This window comes from Etheostoma cragini, chromosome 19, assembly GCF_013103735.1.
Source record: "Etheostoma cragini isolate CJK2018 chromosome 19, CSU_Ecrag_1.0, whole genome shotgun sequence".
NCBI lineage: Eukaryota > Metazoa > Chordata > Actinopteri > Perciformes > Percidae > Etheostoma > Etheostoma cragini.
The window spans coordinates 1,063,675-1,071,495 of NC_048425.1; positions in this window are offsets into that span (position 1 = coordinate 1,063,675).

Consider the following 7,821-nt stretch of genomic DNA (forward strand, 5'->3'; position numbering starts at 1 on the left):
CCCCCCCCCCCCTCCATCCCTATACATCATACACCGATGTAATAACAGCCGTCAAATATGCCACCGATAAAGAAGACGCAGGAATAAATAAATAAATACATACATTACATAAATAAATAGCAACACAGTTTGTGTGTGTGTGTGTGTGTGCATATCCCCCCCCCACACACACACACACACACACGTAGCTCACCAGAAGACACTAGGTTCATATACGGGCTCATTTTATACAGCCACAAGGCGTTTTGTAACACCGCCACAGGCCGGACCGAGGCCACGTTATCATCATCGGTTTGTCTTTTAAAGAATATTCCTGCTTTTCAGATCCGCTGTACGTCCGCTTCACTCGGACGGTTGGATTTAAAGTGCTCTAATTTGTGTTTATCACAGCTTATCACAGTTTACGTGTCGTTATGATGTCACAATGTCGCGATGGACCCCGCCCACCAGACTCCATGCAAATAAACAGTGATTTTAGCATCGTGAAACACGCTTCATTCAAAGTCGACAGCAACCATTTTAAACTATGAAAAGCTGTTTTTGGTCTTCTCTACACTTTTCCAACCATTAATACCTCGAGTGTTGGTTGAAATAAACAAATACTTTGCTGATACACATGTGTAAATATGTTGGCTCTATACACGCTAAAAGGACTGTATTTTATATGGAGTCTGGTTGGTTTAGCGCTTAACTACGTCGTAGCTGTTTCGGCGCAACAGAAAGGTCTCAAATAGGTTTTAAAAAGTTATTTCTCTGAAGGGTTAAGAAACTTAACACTTTTATTACTTTTTATAAAGTTTTATTGCTATTCGGATGTGCAGCAGGTAGTTTTCTAGTTTAATTTCTACTCTTTATTGTTCCCCAATGGGGGGAAATTACAATTAACAATATGGGAGCCATGTTGAACTTAAACTGAGACAGGTAACGTGGTCTAAGTCCGACTCTCCTGGATGGAAAGGGAAAACGAAGCGTAACACTGTACAAGTCCCTCATTGAGGTTATAACACATCTCGCCATGAGGGCAAATCAGCACTGGGGGGGGGGGGGTAGGGAAGGGGGGTAACACAGAAATAACAAAAGAGCAACGAAACCATTCGTACAAGGTGCAAAAACAATTAAAAACATGTTCAAGATTTCTTTTAAAGCACTTTGTAATTTGGAGAGGAGAGCCATGCAGATACAGCATGAGTAAGACCCCATTTCTATTTGGGTAAAACCATCCCAAACAGCTGCAGGGGGGGGAGTCGGTTTAATGCAGATCAAAGACTTGTCCCAGGCGGACTCGACACGTTGGGTTTTAGACTCCGAAGAACAGAGAAAACTGAGAAAACAAAAGGAAAACACTGAAGACAGCTGGGCCCAAAACCGCCTCTTTTACCATGACCTGTCACCGTTTTAGGGCGTTTAAAGTCCGGACCAACGTTGGTCTTTAATTACATTTAAATACATTTGATCCCGTTCTTTTTGGGTTCACACGGTGTACAGACCGGACCCGAGTCCAAGACCGGACTCGAGTACTACAGCCCTGTTGTTTATTGCCTTGGTATTCAACGTTTATCGACTGTAGGTCGATTATTTTGGATCTCTGTGGTTGAAAATAATATTATCTGCTTCTAAAACAACATTATGGCTTTCAAAAGGAACTCGTTAACTTCCCCGTCCCCCAACCAAACCTGGGGTACTGGTACTATTGTCAAGTAACCGGTGCGATGGGTTAGGGTTGGGGTTTTGGGTTAGGGTTTTGGGTTTAGGGTTAGGAGTTAGGGGTTAGGGGTTAGGGGTTAGGGTATAAACGTAGCGCCCTGGATGGGCGCTGCGAGGGGCACGGGCACATGTGGATTTTAGGTTTAGGGTTAGGGTTTAGGGTTTAGGGTTTAGGGTTAGGGTTAGGGTTTAGGGTTAGGTTTAGGGTTTAGGGTTAGGTTTAGGGTTTAGGGTTAGGGTTTAGAGTTTAGGGTTAGGGTTTAGGGTTTAGGGTTAGGGTTTAGGGTTTAGGGTTAGGGGTTAAAGGTCCATTCATCTTGTTTGACTTGTTTTAACGTATTCAGAATACAAGAAGATGAAGTATCCAATTTAAAAACGTAAATACATCCGACCTACATGTTGAAAGTGACAGAAAATGTCTCGTTGAGAAACAAGCTTCTTACAGTTTCAACTATATTGAACTCAGGTTCTCTGGTTTTCATCCTGCAGCGGTAGGATTTGGGTCAGGGACAAAGGGAAAACGTCCTAAATATAAATCAGGGAATAGGACAAAGGATTGGGAAACAAATGTTAGAGTTTGATGCTGTTATAGTAATAGTAGTAATCATTGTTTCAAGAGCCATTTTGGGCCTCCTGCCATTTTACTGTCAATCGGACAAGGTAATAATACTCAATCGTCCAAAAAAGCGTCCAAAAGCGTCCAAAAAATCGTCCAAAAAGCGCCACAAAAGCGTTCAAAAAGTGTCCAAAAAAGCGTCTAAAACGTTGAAAAGAGCGTCCAAAAATGTGTTGAAAAACGTTGGAAAATACGTAAGAGATAAAACTAAGTCAAATGGGTCAATAAAGCGTAGAAAAGTTAGTATAGTGGTGCACAGACAGACTGGAGACCGGACCGGATATAGGGGGACGGTCTTTGTATTAAAGACACCGGACATTTGGACAACTTGCACACGTCTAAAACTAACTTCCAGCAATCGGCAACCGTGGCGGCTGATAGGAAAAGGGGTCACTACGACTGAAAACGTGACAAAAAACAGTCGTTTATATATAAAAGATCTCTCTGTGTTTTAACACAATCTGACTCCATGCTCAGGCGCTAAATACATAACCCTCATGTTGTCCACGGGTCAGATTTGACCCGTTTTTAAAGTTTAAAAAAAAATCAGAAATATTGGATTTTGCAATAAGCTGAGAAAATGTTGGAAAAAAGTGACAAACAGTCGGGAAAAGTGTAAAATAATGTTGAAAAAAGGGGTGAAATAGTGACCAAAACATCTGTTAAATCTGAAAAGTCTGTGATAAATAGTTATAATAATTATTAACCCTTGTGTTTTCTTCCTGAAAATCAACAAGCTTTTTTATCAACGTTTTTTGCGGTTACGTTTTTGTCCCATTTTTCAACACTTTTGTCACAACATGAGGACAACATAAGGAAAACATGAGGGCAGCATGGGGACAACATGAGGACAACATGAGGGCAGCATGGGGACAACATGAGGACAACATGAGGACAACATGAGGACAACATGAGGACAACATGAGGGCAACATGAGGGCAACATAAGGAAAACATGAGGGCAGCATGGGGACAACATGAGGACAACATGAGGACAACATGGGGACAACATGAGGACAACATGAGGACAACATGAGGACAACATGAGGACAACATGAGGACAACATGGGGACAACATGAGGGCAACATGAGGGCAACATGAAGACAACATGAAGACGACATGAAGACAACATGAGGGCAACATGGGGACAACATGAGGGCAACATGAAGGCAACATGAGGGCAACATGGGGACAACATGAGGGCAACATGAAGGCAACATGAGGGTTAAAGAACCTTTAAGAATAAGGACTAGACTCTTTAAACGCGGCCTTATGAAGAACACTTTTGATACAAACACTTAGGTAGGTAGCACTGTGGTGACGTAAAAGTTATGCACGGCTAACAGTTAGTTACTGTCCTCCTCCCAAAAAAACGCCCACATAGGTCGCTAGTTCGAGCAGCAGTTCCGAGTCATATTTACGGTTATAGTGGTGGCGCCCTCTAGTGGCTGTAGTAGTTATGACGGGAGCAAAGCAGGAAGTAAGGTGATGAATTGGGTCGGTGGATGGTGTCACTCCCTGATGTGAGTCGAGTGCACATGTGAGTCGCGAATGCTCAGATTTAAACGGTTTACGACGTAACTGACATACTGAAAATTGTGAGTTTTCTCATTAGAAACAATAACAGAAGATGGAAATAATTTCAGAAACGTTGTAGCTCTCTGTGATTGTTTGGTTGCTAACATTAGCTCAAAACTGACAGCCTTTGTTGTGTTTAATTGCTAGCTTGTAGCTAAGCAACTAAACTTGTAGCTAAGCTAGCAGTCCTTTCAAAAACGTTTTAGCTAACGCTATACACGAAAGTTTTAATTCATGTTAAAAATCCACTATGGAAACAACATAAGTGTCATATCCAGAATAATGTTCTGAGTCAGGAATACATGTTTATCTCAGGAAATAAGGAAAGGACGCTGATTTCAGGTAGAAAAACATTGAACAATTTTCCTTCTTTTAAAAATTTGAAATGGGTCAATTTGACCCGAATACCAGACAAGGGTTAACTTTACGGAACAAATGGAGCTACGTCAAGTTCAGCGTCACGTACGTTACCTTTAGGAAGTGAAGTAATGTCGGATTTGAACCCAAACCTCCATCTTGTTTTCATTAAGAAGTCTACTAGTGTGTTCCAAATCGCGCACTTCTGTACTAAATACTAACTTTTTGAGTACATAGTGCGTTCACATTGTCGAAGTGCGGTCAAATGCAGTACACTTAAATACCCGGATGGTGCACTCAAAACGGCCAGAAAATTATGTGCGTATCGATGGACACTTTCCACAATCAACGGTCGCCATCTTGGCTACGTAGCGGAAGGGGCGGGGCTAACAACCTTCCAAAAACTTTCATTAATGGCGGCCGAAAACGCGATAGCGAGGATTACAGAGCAATACAAATGTAAGTTGAACATGAGTCTTTTTGCTATACTTATTACATATTATGTACCTGTATTTGTATATTTGGTTAATCTTACAGTTTTTAAATACATTTTTATCTCGAATTATAATGTTTTTTGGTACCGTAGTTTGACGTGCTAGCAAGCCAACCTTAGCTAGCTAACAGCGGAAGTTTAACCATACACGGCAAATAAGTGCTAAGCTAACGTTACATATGTCGTAGTATGTTGTTGTTTGTGTTAAACTATGGGTGCCTGAACCTAACCGAGCTGCTAAAGTTTCCCAACGTTAAAGACGTATAAAAACAGACTTTTACGATAAAATCTATAAAAAAGTAAGAGAGTAGGAACTAGAGCCCGACCGATACAGGATTTTAAGGTTGATACCGATACGAATATTTGGTTAATTAAAAATCCAAATATGCCGATATACAGTATATTTAAAAAAAAAAATCCAGAAATGCGTTACAAAACATCAACAGACTTCCCTAAAATTAATTATTTGTAGTTATTTATGAGTCCTCACTGAAATAATATGATACTAATTTGAGGAACATCAAAATATATTAAAGGTCTGATAAATAAAATGTATAAAAACACAAACTTAAGATGTGAAACTTAAAGTTCTTCATAACATGGCTGACAGTCTGTTTTTATTTTTTTTAAATATTAATTTATCAGAATCAATCGTTTGTCATTATAAATGATTCTGATGAATGAAAATTTAAATATTATTATTGTTTTTTTTAAATCGTCCATCATAAATGCCAATACCAATAGATCGGGAAATATATATATATATACAGTATATATATATATATTTATATATTTTATATATATGTATATATAATACATATATATGTATATATATGTATTATATATGTATGCCAGCCGATATATCGGTCGGGCTCTAGTAGGACCAAAGGACTAATGTCGTTTTTGTGGTTTTGAGGACTTATAACAACAAAAATAAAGAAATAAAATGCGTTTTTTTTTACATTTCTAAGCTCCAGATTGCTTAAATCTCCGCAACAATTCTGTTGTTTTTACTCAAATCAAAATCCTAAATCACCCAGGACTGAAATCTTAAGGACCAGCTGAGCATCAGCCTTCCTAAATGTACTTAATTAACTGTAGAGGACTTAACAATATGCATTTTATTACAGCTACCACTGTATACGCAGTCCTGCATGCAAAAGCCACGAATAAGACGAGTGAAGACGCATCTACTCCACACAGAACACTGTGAGACACTGTGGGAGACCCCGAAAAAATAAAAATCATCTTTTCCTTCATGCACACCCGGTGAAAAGTTCTGGTCAATGCAACTGGCGCTTCTGTTCCGGTAAATCACGTAAAACCAGATTTTTTCGACGTGTTAAACGAGTTGAAAAACCTTCGAGTTGTCTGTAAAAATCTACTTATTGCACATTTATTCCAAAGATCCACGTTTAAAAAGAAAATAAAAACTACATTTCACGGGCGTCTTCGTACTCTTGTTTTGGATCCGGCGGGTTCATGCGTGCAGCCAGTTGAAAAAAAGGCAGAGTATGTTACAAGAGTTAGGAGATATACTCCAAGAAAAGCAGACTGGTCTGGTTCTGGTTCTGCCCTGTCTGCAGCTCCGGACCACGAGCTGAGAGGCCTGCACACGGTATGGAGCCATGCTGAAAGTGCAAGTAAAGAAGGGAAGGAGGAAAAAGACAGAAAGTGGGGAAGACTGTGACAAATCTCGGGCTGAAGAAGAGCACAGGGAAGGCAAGTCAAGGTAGAAAAGACAGAAGGACTCTGAGAGAAAACAGCAAGAAACTTAAAGGGTAATTTAGGTGTTTTTTTCAAACCTGACCCTACTTTTAATGCATTGGTGTCTAAGTGACTGATGGGAACTCCGATTATTATTCTGTGTCTGTGTCTGACAACATTATGGAAAGGATCCCTACAGAGATAGACATTTTGGATATAGAGTAAGATCCTTTTGGTTCAAGCAGAAACAGCTCTGAAACCCACCAGCTTTTAGCGTGTATAGAGCAGCATATCTCCACCAGACTCCATGTAAATAATCACTACTTTTAGTGTGTATAGAGCAGCATATCTCCACCAGACTCCATGTAAATAATCACTACTTTTAGCGTGTATAGAGCAGCATATCTCCACCAGACTCCATGTAAATAATCACTACTTTTAGCGTGTATAGAGCGGCATATCTCCACCAGACTCCATGTAAATAATCACTACTTTTAATGTGTATAGAGCAGCATATCTCAACCAGACTCCATGTAAATAATCACTACTTTTAGCGTGTATAGAGCAGCATATCTCCACCAGACTCCATGTAAATAATCACTACTTTTAGCGTGTATAGAGCAGCATATCTCCACCAGACTCCATGCAAATAATCACTACTTTTAGTGTGTCTAGAACCAGCATATTTTCACATACAAATGAGTGAATAAAAGGTATAATTCAACCAATCCAGAGTGGTGATGGTTGGAAACTGTGCAAAGATGAACCAATACAGCTTTTAAGATTTTTTTTTGGTTTCTCTTGACTTTGAATGAAGTGTGTTTTACGATAATAAAAGTGCAGATTATTTACATGGAGTCTGGTGGGTTTGGTGATGGCGATTTCTGAGCTGTTTCACGTTAAACAAAAAGGATCTTACTCTTTAATCCAAAGCTCTATCTCTGTAGGGATCCTTTCCAATATGCTATCAGACACTTAGAATAATAATCTAAGTCTGTCAGTGGCCAAAACTGAACTTTTTGTGCACGCAAATCAACGAAATTGCTCATTTAACGTCACATTGCAGTTCCATCTTGCTTAATACCCGACCAATTTCAAAGAAGCTTGTTCCCATCACACACTGAGACACAAAAACATGACAAAACCAGAGCGTCTATGTTGAAAAAAAAACCTGAATCAACCCTTCAAAAAGAGAAGAAAAGACAGCAGCACAGACAAAGATGTCAACAGACAAGCGGGGCTTCGGTCATAATAGAGTGACAACAAGTCAAAACGCACACACAGACACACACATGCACGTACATATACACCGTGCCTTTGAGTCTCCAAAGCCTCGTTGGTTCCCGGTGCCGCCCGGCTGAGTGAG